This window comes from Rhinopithecus bieti, unplaced genomic scaffold (genome assembly GCF_001698545.2).
Source record: "Rhinopithecus bieti isolate Rb0 unplaced genomic scaffold, ASM169854v2 scaffold_23748, whole genome shotgun sequence".
Lineage (NCBI taxonomy): Eukaryota > Metazoa > Chordata > Mammalia > Primates > Cercopithecidae > Rhinopithecus > Rhinopithecus bieti.
In genome coordinates, this window is record NW_016811596.1 from 3,268,960 (window position 1) to 3,284,743 (window position 15,784).

At 44.8% G+C, this 15,784-nt stretch overlaps 1 pseudogene; it reads right to left on the reverse strand.

Moving 5' to 3' along the window:
• Window positions 1–1,922: 1,922 nt before the first annotated feature.
• The window catches only part of LOC108543649 (Fanconi anemia core complex-associated protein 24-like), a 16,252-nt pseudogene continuing 2,390 nt past the window's right edge, over window positions 1,923–15,784 (reverse strand).

Below are 15,784 nucleotides of genomic sequence, written 5' to 3' on the forward strand. Positions count from 1 at the left end.
TTTTTTTTCCCCACACTGACCGATTTTCCAACACCAGCTGGGTGTCCTACAATCCAACTCAATACTGACACTATCTACCTGCAGTCATGTCAGATACCACAAGTTTAGAGCTCAGTCCCACAAGACTGCTCCCACCCAGATGCCAATTGAAAGTCCTGGTACTTCTGACTGACCAGCTATAAATTTGGGGGTTTCCATGACCTCCTCCTTGCGTTCCATCATTTGCTAGAATGGCTCACAGAATTCAGGAAAACGTATTACTTACCAGTTGATTATGGAAGATGAACAGCCAGATAAAGAGGTCTGGAAGAGTCCTGAGCACAGGGTCTTCTGTCCCGGAGTTGGAGTGCACCACTCTCCTAGCAGTTGGAAGCAGCCCACGAATCCATAAACCCAGAAGCTCATCAAGACCCACTGTTCATGAGTTTTTATAGAGCTTTATTTCCAGCCCCCTCTCCCGCCTGCTTCCCGAAGGTCAGCGTGTGGGGCTGATAGTTCCACTCCTCTTATCCCTTGGTCTTTACCTGAGCAGTTTCATCCGGAACAGGAGCCACACCTTACGTCATGCATTAACGTAGCACAAGTTCAGGTGTGACTGATGTTATGCAAGATCAGGGGCTTGTTGTGAATAACAAAAGATACTCTTATCACTCAGGAAATTCCAAGGATTTTAAGGTTTCTGCGACAGGAACCAGGCCCAAAGACCAAATGTAATTTTTATTATACCACACTTATTCTATAAATATATATATATTTATTTTTTGTACAATTGCTTGTTTACATTGGCAGCAACCCTCAAAGCACTGGTATATGAAGACCAGACCTGCCAGACGCAGTGGCTCATGTCTGTAATCCTAGTACTTTGGGAGGCCAAGGAGGGTGGGTCGCTTGAGCTCAGGAGTTTGAGACCAGCCTAAGAATGGTGTCCATATGCTATGGTGAAACCCCATCTCTACAAAAATCAGCTGGGTGTGGTGGTATCAACCTATAGTCCCAGCTATTCGGGAGGCTGAGGTGGGAGGATCGTTTGAGCCCAAGATTGTGCCATTGCACTGCAGCCTGGGTGACAAAGTGAGATCCTGTCTCAAAAAAAAAAAAAAAAGACCAGACCTAAAGAACAGCAGCTCTGACCCCAGGAACAAGGGGCTTGTAATACATAATGCTTCATCATAAGTTTGTTTCCTTTAGATGGGTCTTTTAGATCTAGCACACACAACTTTTTAGAAGACCGTTCCATAATAGATGCAGGTCAAGCTCACACATTAAAATCTGCCCTAATTGTCATTTTGCTGGGAATGAGAGTCCCTGACTGTCTTGGGAAGATCTCTAGCAACGCTTTTCATCTTAACGGAATGAGGCAGTGCCCTCTGCAGTCCAATAACTTCAATGCCTGAACCCGGACAGTATAGCGGTGTTACAGGAAAAGGGTCCCGATCCAAACCCCCAGAGAGGGTTCCTGGATCTTGCACAAGAAAGAATTCAGGGCGAGTCCACAGTGCAAAGCAAAAGCAAATTTATTAAGAAAGTAAAGGAATAAAAGAATGGCTACTCCAAAGACAGAGCAGCCCCGAGGGTGACTGGTTGCCCAATTTTATGGTTATTTCTTGATGCTATGCTAGTAAGGGGTGGCTTATCTATGCCTCCCCTTTTTTGACCATATAGGGTAACTTCCTGATGTTGCTATGGCATTTGTAAACTGTCATGGCATTGGTGTGAGTATAGCAGTGAGGAGGACCAGAGGTCACTCTCGTGTCTGTCTTGGTTTTGGTAGGTTTTGGCTGGCTTCTTTACTGCAACCTGTTTTATCAGCAAGGTCTTTATGACCTGTATTTTGTGCTGACCTCCTGTCTCATCCTGTGACTTACAATGCCTTAACCATCTGGGAATGTAGACCAGTAGGTTTCAACCTCATTTATCCCGCTCCTATTCACGATGGAGTTGCTCTGGTTCACATGCCTCTGACAGCAGGATGACTCGCAGGCTCCGCTCGGGCCTCACCTCATCTTTCACTAGTTGCTGTGAGAAGAAATATTTTTCGTGGTTTTTAGATATGAAAACAAGATCTTGTTGTTCATGGTCTAAAGGAGAATACATAGTAGACATGAGGCTGTGCATCACTTGGACTGTGTGAAGAAGGCATGAATTTGCTCTGCTACCACTTGTCCAATAAGCTGCTCGAGTTCTTGGATGGAATTATTACTCAGTTCCTGGATACTTGGAAACTTCTGAAGCAAAAGGAAGGCTTTAACTTTTCCGAATCCTGGAATCTGCTGCACATTTCAAAAAAGGAATGGGTCGGGTGCAGTGGCTCATGCCTGTAATCCCAGCAGTTTAGGAGCCCCAGGCAGGCGGATTACTTGAGGTCAGGAGTTCAAGACCAACCTGGCCAAAATGGTGAAACCTCGTCTCTACTAAAAATACAAAAATTAGTCAGGCGTGGTGGTGGCGGGTGCCTGTAATCCCAGCTACTCAGGAGGCTAAGGCAGGAGAATCACTTGAACCGGGAGGTGGAGGTTGCAATGAGCCAAGATCATGCCACCACTGCACTCCAGCCTGGATGACAAAGTGAGACTGTCTCCAAACAAAAACAGAAACAAAGAATAAATGACTCAGAAAACAGAGCCCCTTTCTTCCTGAGAAAGGATTTTTCTAGAGCTCTTTGGTTTGCTCTTCAAAGCATCCTGTGAGGCAGGATGCTTCCATCTGGCTGGCCATCCCAGGGTCAAGCACAGTGAACTTCTGTGTGGCTGGAAAGTATTGTTCATTCATATGAGCTTTTTCAACTACTACAACCCCTTGAAGATTACTGGAATTCCTAACCTGACCAAGCCTCTTTATGTAAGCTATTTTCTGGCTACTGAATCAGCTTCAGTGACATAAAGAATGAAGAATCTGCTAAATAGGTAAAAATCTGATGTCAGACCATCCTGAAAAATGAGCTTAATTTTCCTTTGCGTCCCCTGCACCAGCTGGAATCCATGCTATTTCTCAGTGACCACAATGAGGGAAATGCAAGACAGAACTTGAACAATCTCTCCTGCACACAGCCCTGCATTCCAGAAGCTAGGGCCTCTGGCAGGATCTCATCTGCAGAGTATTCTTTCAAAGACTGAAATTATTTGCCAATGTCTTAGAAATAAGAAAGACCGCCGGGTGCAGTGGCTCATGCCTGTAATCCCAGCACTTTGGGAGGCCGAGACAGGCAGATCGCCTGAAGTCGGGAGTTCGAGACCAGTCTGACCAACATAGAGAAACCCCATCTCTATTAAAAATACAAAATTAGCAGAGTGTGGTGGTGCATGCCTGTAATCCTAGCTACTTGGGAGGCTAAGGCAGGTGAATCGCTTGAACTCGGGAGGCGGAGGATGTGGTGAGCCAATATCTCACCATTGCACTCCAGCCTGGACAACGAGAGTGAAATTCCATCTCAAAAAAAAAGGAAAGAAAAAAAGACCGGCTGGGCGTGGTGGCTCATGCTTGTAATCCTAGCACTTTGGGAGGCCAAGATTCGAGGACCACTTGAGTCCAAGAGGTGGAGACCAGCCTGGGTGACATAGCGGGACCCTGTCTCTGTTTTAAATTTTAAAATATATATTTAATTAAAAGCAGAAAATAAGAAAGACTTCTGAGCTTTTGAAGAACTGCAAGTAATTCAGTATGGCTAAAAAACAAGGGAGAAGCCTGGGCGTGTGAGCATGGTGGTTTACACCTGTAATCCCAGCACTTTGGGAGGCTAAGATGAGCTGATTGTTGAGTCCAAGAGTTTGAGACCAGCCTGGGAAACATGGCAAGACCCTGTCTCTACAAAAATAAATAAATAAATAAATAGGTAAATAAATAAATAAATAAATAAATAAATAAAATTAGCCAGGCATGGTGGTGCATGCCTATAGTTACAGTTACTTGGGAAGCTGAGGTGGGAGTATCACCTGAGCCCAGGAGGTGGAGGTTCCAGTAAGCTGAGATCATGCCACTGAACTCCAGCTTGGGTAACAGAGTGAGACCCTGTCTCAAAAAAAGAAAAGAAAAAAGAAAGGCAAAAGTTCTGGGGTGGGTGGGTTGGAGCACTGATGACACAACATAAAAATATTATGAATAGCTGTGTATGTCATGCTAAGGAGTTTCATCCATATCCTAAGGATAATGAAGAGTCTTTATAGTTTTTAAACCAGGGAATGACTTAATCAGATTAGTGCTAAAGAGATTACTCTGGCTGCTTTGTATCATAAAGATGGGGAAGCACGGATGGGAACTAGGGGGTCACTTAGGACTCTGTTAGAGTAATGACTGAACAGAGCTGAAGCTGTGTGGAAAGAATAGAAGATGGATGGATTTGAAAGATATTAAGGAGGTAGGCTCAGTGGGATTTTAGTGATAAAGGGTGTGGTGTGTGATAAAGGGTGTGGTGTGTGTGCTGGGACTCAAGTTAGGCAAAGAGAGAAATTGAGGAAAATGAGGATGATTCACACATATTTCAACTGTGTGACTTAGTAGATCATGGCACCAGTTTAGCTGAGAGCAGGGGTGCACTGTGCAGGAAGATGACAATTCTGTCCCAGACATGTTGGGCTATTAGGGATTTAGCTAGATCAACATTTATCCACACATTTTTCTTGAGCTTTTCCTGTACTATAGGTGGTGGAAAATGAAAAACTAAATATCCAAGACTCTCCTACAGCTAGAGTTTGAATGTGATTTAGGTTCCAGCGACCGTATATGCTAGAATGAGACTTGAATTAAAAACCAAGCTCAGTGAGAAGAACAGCAAGGAGTGAGCATCCGATTTCTTAGTGTGGACAATAGCACGGCCAGGGTGGTTCTCATGCCCAAGTGGTGACATTCCAGTTTTGGAAGGCGCCCCCTAGATGGTGGGAGAAGCAATAGAGTCCCTTGGTAGTCACTCCTGGGGGCTCAGACTAGAGTGTTTCTTTAGCTTTTCCCCTTTCTGAGTGGACTTTCTGTAATTAAAGCCTGTCTGACTCAAGGTGTCTATCGGATGTTCAAACAATGATGTGCTATTGCATATTCAGACTTAGAGTTGAGGACATAGATATGTGAACATAAGTACAATTTAAAAGCTGTTGGGCTGCGTGCGGTCGCTCACACCTGTAATCCCAGCACTTTGGGAAGCCGAGGCAGGTGGATCACCTGAGGTCAGGATTTCAAGACCAGCCCGGCCAACATGGTGAAACCCCATCTCCACTAAAAGTACAAAGATTAGTCAGGCGTGGTGGTGCACACCCTTAGTGCCGGCTACTCAGGAGGCTGAGGCAGGTGAATCACTTGAACCCGGGAGGCAGAGGTTGCAGTGAGCTGAGATTATGCCACTGCACTCCAGCCTGGGCAAGAGAGCAAGACTTTGTCTCAAAACAAAACAAAACAAAACAAAACAAAACAAAACAAAACAAAAACAAGCTGTTGGCGGCCGAGCACAGTGGCCCACTCCTGTAATCCTAGTACTTTGGGAGGCCAAGGCTGGGGGATCACTCAAGCTCAAGAGTTCAAGACCAGCCCAGGCAACATGGTGAAAACCTGTCTCTACAAAAAAAATACAAAAAATTAGCCAAGTGTGGTGGTATACGCTCATAGTCCCAGCTACTGGGAGAGCTGAGGTGGGAGGATCACTTGAGCCTAGGAGGTCATGCTACTGCACTCCAGCCTGGGTGACAACGTGAGACTCTGTCTCAAAAAGAAAAGCTATTGGAACCCCTCAAAACATTTAAACCTTGACAGAGATGAGACTGATCTGAGTCACATATGGCTATAACATGTTTCTCAGATTATAGATTAACTCCTTTTCTCATTTTTCTTGTCCCGTACAATGACTAGAGAAAATTAGATGACGTCAGGGACAAAAACCTCCTGCCTTCTTAATTAATGACCTTTGTTACAGATTAACTTTTTCTTTGTTATTCTGCCTTGCTTAGATCAGATGACAGAAAACCCATGACTATTACACTTCTGTAAAAAAAAAGAAAAAGAAAACAAGAAAACAACTATATGTACTCTCCCCAAAAGAAACACTTTTATAACCAGTCAGTTTGATATAACTATGTGCCAACCTTGTCTAAAAAGAGTTGTAATCCTGCTCAAAGTTCCTCTGTCTATATAAATAAACCCTAAACTTCCTGACTTCACAAAGCTGACTTTCTTCTTTTGGAGTTGATGTTTCCAGGTGTGCCATCTTCACACTTTGGACTGGAATAAACTGTTTTGAAATTAGATCCTGACCCTTTTGATTATTTTAGGTGACAGATAGAGTTTAGACTGAAGTATAGATCGGGGAGAATAAGCCAATAGATGGTAAATGAAGACTTGGGAGTGGATTGAGGAGAGGGAGAAAGTACAGTAAAAAGAGAGGTGGCCAGGCCAGAATCTTGAAAACCAGCACTTAAGAGTAAACAGAAGAAGAAGGAAAAAAAATGTAAAAGAATGCTAGAGAGGTGTTAAGAGGAAAACAAGGACTGTGATATCATAGATGTCAAGAGGAGGGGACATTTCAAAAGTAGGGACTGGTCAGCAATGACTAATGTTTCAGAAAATAAGAACGTAAGACTGAAATGTGTCTGTGTTATTCAGCAACAAAGAGGTTCTTGTGTGACAGCTTTTCTTAGAGCTGTGAGAAAAGGGCCAGGTGCGGTGGTTCACTCCTGTAATCCCAACATTTTGGGAGGCCGAGGTGGGTGGATCACCTGAGGTCAGGAGTTCGAAACCAGCCGGGCCAACATGGTGAAACCCTGTCTCTACTAAGATACAAAAATTAGCTGGGTGTGGTGGCAGGCACCTGTAATCCCAGCTACTCGGGAGGTTGAGGCAGGAGAATTGCTTGAACCCATGAGGTGGAGGTTGCAGTGAGCTGAGATTGTGCTATTGCACTCTAGCCTGGGCGACAGAGTGAGACTCCCTCTCAAAAATAAATAAATAAAATAAATAAATAAATAAAGAATTGCAACAAGAGGCTGGACGCAGTGACTCATGACTGTAATCTTAGTACTTCGAAAGGCTGAGGTAGGCAGATCACTTGAGGTCAGGAGTTCAAGACCAGCCTGGCCAACATGGTAAAACCCCATATCTACTAAAAATACAAAAATTAGTTGGGCATGGTGTCACATGCCTCTAATCCCAGCTACCTGGGAGACTCAGGCAGGAGAATCGCTTGAATCTGAGAGGCAGAGGTTGCAGTGAGCTGAGATAGCGCCACTGCACTCCAGCCTAGGCAACAGGGTGAGATGCTGGCCCCCGGTGCCCTAAAAAAGGAAAAAAAAAAAGAAAAAGAAAAAAAAAGAATTGTGAGAAGAGGTAAGTTAGGCTTCAGGGAAAGGGCAAAATGTAAATGTTGACTATTTGACACTTAGCCCTAGTCTGTTGAAACGATGAGGCTTAACTTCAGAGATGCTGTGGAGGACTAAAGATGACTGCATGTTTGTTTTTTGCCACTCTTCCCAGGAAAAGGTGGAGTTTCTCTCTCCCTTAAACTGGAACTGACCCTGTGGCTTATTTGAACAAACAGAACATGGTGGGAACTTCTAAGACTGAGCCTTAGGAGATGTGATGTTTCTTCATGTGCTCTCTCAACCCATGATTGTGCTGTCAGAAGGCCAAGTGAGGCCGGGTGTAGTGGCTCACGCCTGTAAGCCCAGCACTTTGGGAGGCTGAAGCGGGCGGATCACCTGAGGTCAGAAGTTCGAGACTAGCCTGGCCATCATGGTGAAACCCCGTCTCTACTAAAAAATACAAACATTAGTCAGGCATGGTGGCACGCACCTGTAGTCCCAGCTACTCAGGAGGCTAAGGTAGAAGAATTGCTTGAACCTGGGAGGCAGAGGTTTCTGTGAGCCAAGATCATACCACTACACTCCAGCCTGAGTGACAGAGCAAAACTGCATCTCAAAAAAAAAAAAAAAAAAAAAAAGAAGAAGCTCGAGTGATTTGGTGGGGATACTACACGGAAGATAACTGAGGCTTCTGCCAACAACCCTATTTGGGATTCCTACTGGCAGTTAGCAGCAACTAGCCATTCAGCCATCCCTGCAGCCCAGCTAACACTATGTAAAGCAGAATTCCTGCCTGATCAACACACAGAATCAAGAAAATAATCATTATTGTTGTTTTTAGTCACTAAATTTTGGTGTAGTTTGTTAAATAGCATCATTCAGGGAGTCGAGGAGAATGCTCTTCAAATGGAAAGGTATCAGTGATTCACGAAAACTTGTCAGTAAGGAGTATTTGAAAGATCAGCTGTCACTGCTCTCAGTACAGCTCTGACTGTCACTGTATTAGGCTGTTGTTGCATTACTCTGAAGAAATACCTGGTCAGAGGCCAGGTATGGTGGCTCAAGTCTGTAATCCCGGCACTTTGGGAGGCCAAGGCAGGTGGATCACCCGAAGTCAGGAGTTCAAGACTAGCCTGGCTAACATGGTGAAACCCTGTTTCTACTAAAAATACAAAAATTAGCTGGGTATGGTGGCAGGCGGCCTGTAATCTCAGCTACTCAGGAGGCTGAGGCACGAAAATTACTTGAACCTGGGAGGTGGAGGTTGCAGTTAGCCAAGGTGGCACCACTGTACTCCAAGACTGGGTAATTTATAAACAAAAGAGGTTTAATTGGCTTATGATTCCACAGGCTATACAGGAAGCAAAGTGGCATCTGCTTCTGGGGAGACCTCAGGAAGCTTTTACTCATGACGGAAAGCAAAGCAGGAGCAGGCTGTTCACATGGTGAAAGCAGGAGCACGGGGAGGCGGGGAGGTAGCACACACTTCTAAATTACCAGATCTCATGAGAACTGATATGATTTGGCTGTGTTCCCACCCAAATCTCACCTTCAACTGCGTCCTCCAGGATTCCCATGTGTCATGGGAGGTACTCAGGGGGAGGTAATTATATCAGGGCGGGGGGTCTTCTTTCCCATGCTATTCTCGTGGTAGTGAATAAGTCTCATGAGATCTGATGGGTTATCAGGGGTTTCTGCTTTTGCTTCTTCCTCATTTTCTCTTGCTGCTGCCATGTAAGAAGTGCCTTTCAGGCCGGGCGCGGTGGCTCAAGCCTGTAATCCCAGCACTTTGAGGCCGAGACGGGTGGATCACGAGGTCAGGAGATCGAGACCATCCTGGCTAACACCGTGAAACGCGCCCATCTCTACAAAAAATACAAAAACTAGCGCCGGGCGAGGTGGCGGGCCGGCCTGTTCCGCAGCTACTCGGGAGGCTGAGCAAGGAGAATGGCGTAAACCGCGGAGGCCAGAGCTTGCAGTAGCTGAGATCCGAACTGCTGGCACCTCCAGCGCTGGGCCGAAGAAGCGAACCTCCGTCTCAAAAAAAAAAAAAAAAAAAAAAAAGGAAGTGGCCTTTTCCTCCCCGCGCACGCATGATCTAAGGCCCCCAGCCATGTGAAGACTGTAAGTTCAATTAAACCTCTTATTTCTTCCCCAGTCTTGGATATGTCTTTATCAAACCCAGCCGTAAAATGGAACTAATAACAGTAAATTGAGGTACCAATGAGTGGGGTATTGCTGAAAAGATAGCCCAAAAATGTGGAAGGCGACTTTGGAACTGGGTAACCAGGCCAGATATTAGCAGCAGTTTGAAAGGGTTCAGAAGAAGAGCAGAAAAATGTGGTGTTGTGAGAAGTCAGGGACGCCCTGAATGGAGGGGCCTGGCCTGAAGCCGGGCAGAAGAACATAAATGTGAAGATTTCATGGACATTTATTAGTCCCCCAAATTTAATACTTTATAATTTCTTATGCCGTGTTATTTACTGGCAATCTCCTGAACATAAATGTGTGAAGCATTTCATGGACCACTTATCACTTCCCCAATCAACACCCTTGTGATTTCCTATGCCTGTCTTTACTTTAATCTCTTATCCCATCATCTTCCTAAACTGAGGAGGATGAATGTCGCCTCAGCCACCCCTGTGATTGTGTCAGCTGCAGCAAATTGTTTGTAGAGCATGTGTGTTTGAAGCAATATGAAGATCTGGGGCCCATCTTGAAAAAAAGAACAGGATAACAGCAATGTCCAGGGAACAAGGCAGGTAACTTTGAACTGGCTGCCGGTGAGCCGGATGGAACAGAACTACATTTCTCCTCTTTCAAAAGCAAATAGGAGAAATATCGCTGAATTCTTTTCTCAGCAAGGAACATCCCTGAGAAACAGAATGCGCCCTGAAGGTAGGTTTATAGACGGCCCCTTTAAGGCTTGCTACCTTTTACAGTGGAAGCCGAAGGGATGAAATAAGCCCCAGTCTCCTGTAGCGCTCCCAGGCTTATTAGGATGAGGAAAATTCCCGCCTAATAAATTTTGGTCAGACAGGTTGTCTGCTCTCAAACCCTGTTTCCTGATAAGATGTGCCTGAAACTTCATTAGCAATTTTAATTTCACCTCATCCGGTGGTCCTGTGATCTCGCCCTGCCTCCATTTGCCTTGTGATATTTTATTACCTTGTGAAGTATGTGATCTCTGTGACCCACACCCTATTCATGCTCTCCCTCCCCTTTTGAAAATCCCTAATAAAAACTTGCTGGTTTTATGGCTCAGGGAACATCATGGATCCTGCCGACGTGTGATGTCTCCCCCGAACACCCAGCTTTAAATTTCTCTCTCTTGTGCTCTTTCCCTTTATTTCTCTAACCAGCCGAGACACTTAGGAAATAGAAAAGAACTCATGTAAACATTGGGAGTGGGTTCTCCGGATAATGTGGGAACGTTTGGAACTTTCTAGAGTTCCAAAAAAAAGTTGCTGAATGACTTTGCCCAAAATGCTGACAGCAATATGGACAATAAAATCCAGGCTTGGTGATCTCAGATGGAGATGAGCAACTTGTTGGGAACTGGAGCAAAGGTAACTCTTGTTATGTTTTAGCAAAGAGACTGGTGGCATTTTGCTCCTGCTCTAGAGATTTGTGGAAATTTAAACTTGAGAGAGATGATTTAGGGCATTTAGTGGAAGAAATTTCTAAACAGCAAAGCATTCAAGAAGTGACTTGGGTGCTATTAAAGGCATTCAGGTTTTGTTTCGTTTTGTTTTGTTTTCAGATAGAGTCTCGCTCTGTCACCCAGGCTAGAGTGCAATGGCTCGATCTCGGCTCACTGCAACCTCTGCCTCCCAGGTTCAAGCAATTCTCCTTCTTAGCCTCCCGAGTAACTGGGATTACTGGCACCCACCACCACACCCAGCTAATTTTTGTATTTTTTTTAGTAGAGACGGAGTTTCACCATCTTGGCCAGGCTGGTCTTGAACTCCTGACCTCATGATCCACCCACCTGGGCCTCTTAAAGTGCTGGGATTACAGGTGTGAGCCACCACGCCCAGCCAGCATTCATTTTTATAAGGGAAGCAGTGCATAAAAGTTTGGAAAATTTGTAACCTGACTATGCGATAGAAAAGAAAAACCCGGCCAGGTGCGGTGGCTCACACCTGTAATCCCAGCACTTTGGGAGGCCGAGGAGGGCAGATCACCTGAGGTTGGGAGTTCAAGAACAGCCTGACCAACATGGAGAAACCCCGTCTCTACTAAAAAATACAAAATTAGCTGGGATGGTGGTGCATGCCTGTAATCCCAGCTACTTGGGAGGCTGAGGCAGGAGAATCGCTTGAACCTGGGAGGCGGAGGTTGCAATGAGCTGAGATCTTGCCATTGCACTCCGGCCTGGGCAACAAGAGCAAAATTCCGTATAAAGAAAAAAAAAAAAAGAAAGAAAAGAAAAATCCATTTTCTGGGGAGAAATTCAAGCCAGCTGCAGAGATTTGCATAAGTAGCAAGGAGCCTATAATCCCCAAGACCATGGGGAAAATGTCTCCAGGCCATGTCAGAGCACGTCATGGCAGCCCCTCCCATCACAGACCCAGAGGCCCAGGAGGAAAAGTAGCTTCATGAGCTGGGTCCAGGGTCTCTGTGCTGTGTGCAGCCTAGGGACTTTGTGACCTGTGTCTCAGCTGCTCCAGCCGTGGCTGAAAGGGGCCAACATACAGCTTGGGCTGTGGCTTCAGAGGGTAGAAGCCCCAGGCCTTGGCAGCTTCCATGTGATGTTGGGCCTGTGGGTGGACAGAAGTCAAGAATTGAGGTTTGGGAACTTCTGTCTAGATTTCAGAAGATGTATGGAAATGCCTGGATGGCCAAGCAAGTTTGCTGCAGGGGTGGGTCTCTCATGCAGAACCTCTGCTAGGGCAGTGCAGAAGGGAAGTGTGGGATTGGAGCCCCCACACAGAGTCCTTACTGAGGCACTGCCTAGTGGAGCTGTGAGAAGAGGACCACTGCTCTCCAGACCCCAGCAGGGTAAATCCACCAGCAGCTTGCACCGTGTGCCTGGAAAAGCTGCCGACACTCAATGCCAGCCTGTGAAAGCAGCCGGGAGGGAGGCTGTACTCTGCAAAGCCACAGGTGCAGAGCTGCCCAAGGCTATGAGAACCCACCTCTTGTATCAATGTGACCTGGATGTGAGACCTGGAGTCGAAGAATTCATTTTGGAGCTTTAAAATTTGACTGCTTCAGTGGATTTTGGACTTGTATGGGCCCTATAACCCCTTTGTTTTGGCCAATTTCTCCCACCTGGAACAGCTGTATTTACCCAATACCTGTACCTGCATTGTATCCAGGAAGTAACTAGCTTGCTTTTGATTTTACAGGCTCATAGGTGGAAGGGACTTGCCTTGTTTTGGACGAGACTTTGGACTGTGGACTTTGGGGTTAATGCTGATATGAGTTAAGATTTTGGGGGACTGTTGGGAAGGCATGATTGGTTTTGGAATATGAGGACATGAGATTTGGAGAGACCAGGGACAGAATGATATGGTTTGGCTGTGTCCCCACCTAAATCTCAACTTGAGTGAATTCCCACATGTTGTGGGAGGGACCCGGGATAGGTAACTGAATCAGGGGGGTCTTGATTCCTTCTTACTCTCCATGTCTCTTCCTTCTCTCCTCTCCCTTCTCCCTTATCTCTTCTTTATTTTTTTCTTTTCATCTCCTTCCTTTCTTTTCTCTCTGCTTTCCTGTGAATGTATTATTTTCCAAAGGAGGTATATAATTTATGTAGCATAATCATACTGTACTTACTCTTTAGTTAGCATAGCCTAACACATGATAAATGCTCTATAAATATTAGCTATTATTACTAATTTACATTAATATTTAATATATGAGGTAATTTATAGTATTTCATCTTAATATAACTGTATTGATACTATATCATATAATTATTATATACTGCTATGGTTTGGATATGGTTTGGCCCCTCCAAATCTCATGTTGAAATGTGACCCCCAATGTTGGAGGTAGGTCTAGTGGGAGGTGCTTGGATCATGGGGTCAGATTCCTCATAAATGGCTTGGTGTTCTCCCCATAGTAATTAGTGAGTTCTCACTGTATTAATTCTTGTGAGAGCTGGTTGTTAAAAAGAGCCTGGCTCCTCCCTCCCCTCTCTCTTGCTTCCTTCCTTTCTTGCCATGTGATAGGTACACACACCAGCTCCCCTTCCCCTTCATCCATGAGTGGATGAAACCTGTGTCCCTCACCAGAAACAGATGCTGGCACCACGCTTCTTGCACAGCCTGCAGAATCATGAGCCAAATAAACCTCTTTTCTTTATAAATTACCCAGCCTTGGGTATTCCTTTACAGCAATACAAATGGACTAAGGCATATACTATATATAGTTACATATACATATTAAATTTATATAATACAAATAATCCTGTATTGTAGTTATATAACATATTAGTTACCTATCTAGCCCAAAATTTAACAGCTTAAAACAAAAAACTTATTTTCCCAACGTTTCTGTTGATTAGTAATCCAAACATGACTTAGCTAGGTACCTCTGGCTCAGGGTATCTCACAAGGCTGTCATCCAGGTGTTAGCTGGTGCTGTCATCATCTCAGGGCCCAACTGAGAGAAGATTCACGTCCAAGTTCATGCACGTGGCTTTTGGCAGGCCTTGGGTTGCTGGCTTTTGGCTACAGACATCAGTGCCTTGCCACATGGGCATCTCAATAAAGCAGCTCACAACATGGCAGCTGGCTTTGTTCAGAGCAAAGAAGAAAGAAAGCAGGAGAGCAAGAGGAAGCACCAAAAATAGAAGCCAGAGTCTTCTTGTTACACAATCTGGGAAGTCACACCCCATCACCTCTGCTATGTTCCATTTGCTAGTAGTACCTAAGACCAGCCCACATTCAAAGGGGGAGGATCACACAGAGGATGAAGAACAGGAGGTGGGAGGCCAGGCACAGTGGCTCACGCCCATAATCCCAGCACTTTGGGGCTGATGCGGGTGGATCACTTGAGCCCAGGAGTTCAAGACCAGCCTGGCCAATGTGGTGAAACCCCGTCTCTACTAAAAATACAAAAACTAGCATGGTGGGGTGGCTGGCATCTGTAATCCCAGCTACTCGGGAGGCTGAGGCATGAGAATTGCTTGAACCTGGGAAGTGCAGGTTGGGAGTGAGCCAAGATCGCACCACTACACTCCAGCCTGGGCAACAGAAAGAGACTCCCTCTCAAAAACAAAAAACAAAACAAAACAGGCAATGGGGATCATTGGGACTCTCTTACAGGCTGCCTAGTATTAATACATATAATTTCTAAAACTATATATTTATTATATAGATGTGCTTAAATTACTAATTATATGAGTTATTATTAATAACTATATACATTGAACTTTCCTGTTTTAAACCATATTTGCAAATTCCAGAGTTTCTTTCTCTCTCTCTCTCTCTATTTTGGCAGGTAGAATGAGACGATAGATGAATGAATGAATTTTTAGAACTTGTCCTGTTTTGTTTGTTTACAGCCAGTTTTATCAGAGTTATTTATATCTTTTTTGTTGTGGGTTCAGGAACTTGAGCAGAATCTTAAACCTGGATCAAACATTTTACATTTGTGTGGTCAAGAAAGTATGACCGTAACAGTGTAAGACTGACTACCAGTGCCATCAAAAAATTTATGCAAAGCAAAATGACGAGACAGAAGCACTAATTACTGCAGATATAAATTCTATATGTTTTACATGAGACAACTTTTACAGTCTTACTGCTGAAATCCCTTTAAGACTAGCTGTTGTCCAATTTTTCTGCTTTGAGGGAGCCTATTCCTTTTTGCTCTATTGCCCCCATATCACTTCATTGATTGCTTGTTCCGCTTGCTGAACTCCAGGTATACCACTCTCAAACTGCTTACTTCCCTAAAACGTTATCCTCTACCCCCTTGCATTTGACTAAGTTTTTGAATGTTAATATTTCAGAAATAGGAAGTTACTATTTCAAGTCTTCATCTCAATTCAATCCAGTTGACCAAATTTAGATATTTTTTTTTGAGACAGGGTGTTGCCCAGGCTGGAGTGTAGTGGTATAGTCATAGCTCACTGCAGCCTAGACCTCCTGGGTTCAAGTGATCCTCCCGCATCAGCCTCCTAAGTCGCTGGGACCACAGGCATATGCCACCATGCCTGACTAATTAAAAACAATCTTTTGGCCAGGTGTGGTGGCTCATGCTTGTAATCCCAAAACTTTAGGAGGTGGAGGCGGGTGAATCACCTGAGGTCAGGAGTTCGAGACCAGCCTGGCCAACATGGTGAAACCCTGTCTCTACTAAAAAATACAAAAATTAGCTGGGTGTGGTGGTGGGTAACTGTAATCTCAGCTACTTGGGAGGCTAAGGCAGGAGAATCGCTTGAACTCGGGAGGCAGAGGTTGCAGTGAGCCGAGATTGTGCCATTGCACTCTGGCCTGGATGACAGAGTGAAACTGTCTCAAACTGTCTCTTTTTTTTTTTTTTTTTTTTTT